The sequence below is a fragment of the Chinchilla lanigera genome, unplaced genomic scaffold (assembly GCF_000276665.1).
Source record: "Chinchilla lanigera isolate Chin_1 unplaced genomic scaffold, ChiLan1.0 scaffold00013, whole genome shotgun sequence".
Taxonomy (NCBI): domain Eukaryota; kingdom Metazoa; phylum Chordata; class Mammalia; order Rodentia; family Chinchillidae; genus Chinchilla; species Chinchilla lanigera.
Window position 1 is genome coordinate 23,428,784 of NW_004955414.1, and position 5,627 is coordinate 23,434,410.

A 5,627-nucleotide genomic window follows, 5' to 3' on the forward strand; every position below is an offset into this window, starting at 1 on the left:
ACCGGTAGCGGCCGGGCGGAGGGCCGAGGGCGGAGGTTCTCCCGCGCGCGACCCCGCTGGCTGCAGCCCTGCCCCGGGCTCGCGGTGCGCGGGCGTGCGCTGCTTTGCCGGTGGTGAGCACCTGCTGCATCTGCCCTTCTAGGGTTCCCCTTACCTCATACCTTATGCGCACCGATAAAGGGCATCTCAGTAAAGTCTGGGGCAATTCATTCACTCATTCATTCACTCATTCATTCATTCATTCATTCATTCATTCACAATACTGCAAGTTCTTTGAACTCACCTGCTGTGGCTGCATTGCGAATGTCCTTTCGCTTTTCCTGCTTGTGCTGTCGCTGTACGCTAATGAATTTCACCCGGTGATTTATGACACTGCACGTCTGCCTTTCAGTTCTTTCTTTGCTGGAACAAGGACCTGTCCAGGCTGAGCTGACCTCTGGCCTCCCTCGGGGACGGGATGTCCCTCTGCCGCTCTCCTGGTAACACGGCCAGTGTGACAAAGTGCCCTAGGCTGTGCGACTAAAGCATAAATTTGAGGCTCGGTTATAAGAGCTAGAAATTCAAAATCAAGGTGGGTTCGTCCCTTCTGAGGCTGTGAGGAAAGTGTCTGTTCCAGGCCCCTCTCCTTGGTTTGTAGACAGTGACTTCTCTCTCTGTCGTTTCACACGAGCTTCCTTCTATGGGTGCCCTGTATCCAAATTCCCCCTGCTGTAAAGGCATGGGTCATACTGAATTAAAATCCACCCCAATGTCCTCATTGTAACTTCGTACCTCTGTAAAGATGCTGTCTCCCATCAAAGTCATATTCTGAGGTACTAGGGGTTAGGATTTCACATAGAAATAGGGTAAAACAACCCATAATACCACATCAAGATACAGATCATCACAGATACAGGTAGCGGACACCTCTTAATAAAGCCTGAAAGTGACAGGATATTATTGTCAGATATCTCACTTTTGAACAGTTTAAGGTAAAATAATGTCTCATGAGTCTTGCATTACCTAATAATTACTAACATTATTCTGTGTCTCAGAATAAAAATCTTGGGACAAGAAGACTGTCCCGGTTGTCTGGGTAAGTTTGACATGATCAATTAGTCCAGATAAGAAATAATCAGAAAGCAATCAAAGGACAAGGCAATTCAGTGACAAGACAGGGAGTGGAGTGATGAATTTTGAAGATGAAGGAAGGGGCCGCAAGCCAAGGATACAGACAAGGAATTGGATTTTTCCCTTAAAGCCATTAGAAAAAATGAGCCCTGAGAATGCCTTGACTTTAGCCTATGAATTAACCACTTTTATGCTTTGGCTTCTAGAAACACAATAAGAGAATTTTTGTTGTTGTTGTTTTAAGTCACTAAATTTATAATAATTTTAACGCAGGAGAAAGCGTTTAATCATAGGGGTTAATGAATAAGGTGTGAAGGCTGGTGGCCAAAGGAAGACAAGACAGTCTTCTGGAGACAATCATTTCACCAACCTCATCCCACTCCAATGTTTGAGGCAAAAATAGAAAGGTCTCAAGCCTGACTGTGTGACCACACCTCATTCTGTTCTTTGTTTTAGACAAAACCAGGAAGGTTCTGAGCTGGTTTAAGCCTATTTTACCCCAGAGAGCTGATGGAAGGTGAATGAGATCCTCATTTACATGTTAAAGAGAGATACTCAATACAATGGAGTATTACTCAGCTATAAAGAAAGACAAACTAGAGGCATTTATAGGTAAATAGATGCAGCTAGAGACCATACTCATTAGTGAAGTAAATCAGATTGACATGTGTAAACACCGTATTTCCTCCCTACTATAAGAACCTGAAAGAGTAAATAAAATCTGAAAGGTACAATAGATATTGTGAAACGAGAAAGAAACTGCTCAAATAGGAAGGAGCAACTGGGAAGAAGGAGGGGAGACGAGAAAGAAAGAAGGGAGAGGAAAAAAATATGTATATATATATACACAGGATAGCTAGGATAATTGTACTACTAATATCTTTTGGGTTTTTTTTTTTTTTTTTGGTACCAGGAATCGAACTCATGACCTTGCACTTGCCAGGCAGGCGCTGTGCCGCTGAGCTAAATCCCCAGCCCCTCTTTTGGCTTATTGAAAGGAATTGTTAATGGGTAATTGTTTGATTAGTCTTGCATGCCTATATCTGGTTATCTGTGCAACCATTTTGAAGATAGCATTATGTAATGTAACAACCATTGTTAATATTCTATCACCATGTTTTGAAATTCTGTATCATTTTTATTGTTCTCTTTGCTGTTTTGTTTATGTATTTGTTTTTGATATTTTGTTTTTTTTCTTTTCTCTTTAAAATGAAAAACAAAATTTATCTGTATATACAAGGACAGCTGGGATCGGTGTATTGCTGATGTCTGTGGTTTATTGAAAGGAACAGTCAGTGCTTAAAATTTTCCTTTTTCTTGACCAATTTCGCACCCTGGAATCTGGTAATCAGAATGATTGATCTGAAAACAATATGCAGTATAACAACCATTGTTGAACTCCTACCATGTCGTATGGTGAAGCTCTGCATCATTTCCAATTTTTTTTATTACTTGCTACTCTCTTTGATTGTTTGATCAGTCTTACATTCTTACGTCTGTTGAACTGAGCAATTTCGTTGAAGATAACAGTACGTAACGTAACAAGCATTGTTAATTCCTATCATTTTGTTTTGAGGTCATGTATCGTTTTTAATGTTTTTGTGTTGTTTTGATTTTGTCTTCACTGTTGTTTTGTTAGTTTTTTTGATCTGTAAAATAAAAAAATATTTTAAAAAGAGGGGAGAGTATACTAGCAGGATTCACACTCATGCATGTACCCTATGCAATTGCTATACAGCTTACACCCCTGCTAATGATTTTATTTTAAAAAGTATGTAATCTCACTTTACCCCATCATGGAGCTGTTCTTTCTGTGGAATAACCTCCTTTGCTCTTCCTTCTTCAGCGATTCTGTCTATGGGCCATCCTACTGCTGTACCCTGCATGAGTCTAATAAACTGTTTCTCTGTACTGTTTCCTGTTGGCTAGGTTTGCTTTTGATCTTTCAGAAGTCAATTCAAAGAACTTGTGCAGGTGATGACAATTTGTTAATGTACATTAGGCAAAAAATCCACCAAATAAACTATTTTTTATCGCTTTAGGTTTATTTGCACTTATTCCAAAATGTATTTCCTATGATTTGCCCCAGAAGTTCCCCTCCCCTTTGATTCTCATGGTTCTGATGCTGTTATTACTTTAACTGTGGGTCTCTTTCCTAAAGCGCCTCCTCCTACCTGGTCATACTTTACCTCGTTGTCCCTGCCAGGCCACAAGCGGAGCCCACACACTCCACCCCTTCTTTTCACCCTGGCTGTGGCCCATCCTGTATACATTTTGTTAAAATGTCATCCTGAACAAAGAAACTCAGCCTTCAAATACATTCGACTGAGTGAACTTTATGGGAAGGACCGATAGAACTCCCAGCTCACTCCAAGTACCGAACACAGAGCAACGCAGACCAATACAGAACATCTCTTGCTTTGGATGTTCTTGGTTTTCCTCTTCAAGGAAATATTAATGGTATATTAACGGCACCTGATGAAAATTCTCCACTGAGCACTGAAATGATACTACTTTGCTTTCTAAAATATCTTTAACCTAAACTGGAGTGAGGAAAAAGAGAAAAGAAAGAAGGGGAAATTATGTAAGTATGTATATACAGGAGAGCTAACGTAGTTGTACTACTGACTTATATTGCTTTACTGAAAGGACTAGTTAATGATTACTTATTTGATCAATCCTGATCAATCTATTTGTTTTCCTGAGAAACCACGTTGAAGATATCAATACGTAATACAACAACCATTGTTAATCTCCTACCACTTTGTCTGTAACTCTATATTGCTTGAATTGTTCTTATGCTATTTTGTAAATGGATGTCTGTTTGTTAATATGTTTTCCTTCTTTTATTTTTAAAATAAATTTAAAAAAATAAAATATCTTCAACCTAGACTTGTGCAAGAGAAATGTGGCTATGGAAAGACTGGCGTACTCACTCCAGCAGGGCTGTCAGAGGCCTCCTGGGGAAAGACTGTGGAAGACAAGAGGCCTGAGACACCTGGGATGATCAGAATTTGCTAGAAACTGTGTGATTGGGAACAGTCAAAGGAACAGCTCGCATAACCTATTCCTGTCATCTCTCCCACACTCAGGGGAATCCTTCCTGAGCAGCTACGTCTGCACAGCTACGCCAACGATGCCAGTCACATTCCCCACCAATATTTACAGCAGTTGTTTCAACTCTTCCCGAATAGCATCTGCTGTGGCAGAGGCTGGGTTCAAGCCTCCAGAAGGTAGTGCTTATGAGTTCACAGCTTGGCAAGAACAGAGAGTTAATGGGAAAGCAGATGCCACTTGCAGGGGAAATTCCCACCTGCACAGAGCGTGGCTGCCAGCCGGGGTGCTGCCAGTCCTACAGTAGGAGAAAGGCAGGCCTTCCGGGGGAGGAGGAGGGGCCGACATCCCAAAGAAGAAATGACTCTTTTCCATTCCTGACTCCTACTTATCACAAACAGGCTTGGTGAGAAAAGTTGAAAATTTTCTTTTTCCTCTGAAATTTTGATGATCTTACTTTCTGAACTAAAAGGATATAAAACAGATTAACCAAAAAAAATTTTTTTTAAAAGGGCCTGGGATTTAGCTCAGCCGCACAGCGCCTGCCTGGCAAACATGAGGTCGTGAGTTCAATTCCCAGTACCAAAATACATACATACATACACACATACATAAATAAATAAATAAATAAATAAATAACAAACAGGGGCAAAGCACCCAAATGTATTAGTTATGTACAGAAGCACGGGAGCCATGTATACAAAGTATGCCTCTCAAGGAAAGGGCTAGAAGATTGACATTTAGATAGTATCTTACATTATAGGAAGAAATAGAGGCCTGAAGCTCAGAGGCAGGGAGTGGCCACACAGCTGTAAGGTCAGGAGAGGAACTACAAGGGCCATGAGAGGCTCTTATTACACCCAGAACTTCCTCAGTAGTGGCCCCTGGAAGGTCACCTGTGACAGTCTCTGTCTGCCCAGGTGTCAGACACCCAATCTGCTCTTCCTAGCAGCTGCAGGGATCTCACAGGGAAAGCCTTGCCTTAATCCCTTGCTTACTTTATTAATATAGATAGATGGAAATTTCTTTTAGAAAAGGACAGATTTTCAGAACTATTTCTGTCTGCACTTTCTCTAAATAATCACCTTGAAATACATCAAGGAAATACATTTGGAACAGGATATTTTATTATCTCTCATTTGGGTTGTTCACAGCCTTATCCCGGCCTCTACTTCTTTATCTCTGAAAGGACAAAAGCAGGAGCTTTTTAGATAAGACTTTTGTTTGTGAAGAAATTTTCTGAAGAGCAGGAACGAGCTGATAAGACAAACTGGACTAAAAGTACATTCTAAGAGTAATTCTAAAACCTTCATTTTCAGAGTTGTACAGTCACAAAGGATTTCTGACAATGAAATAGATCTCTCTGAAACTGTAATCTTTTTGCCACCACGTTAGTTTGGTGGCTTCTCTAAGATCACATGGCTTGAAATAGCAAAGTTGGAATATAAGTCCCTGTTTCTGGA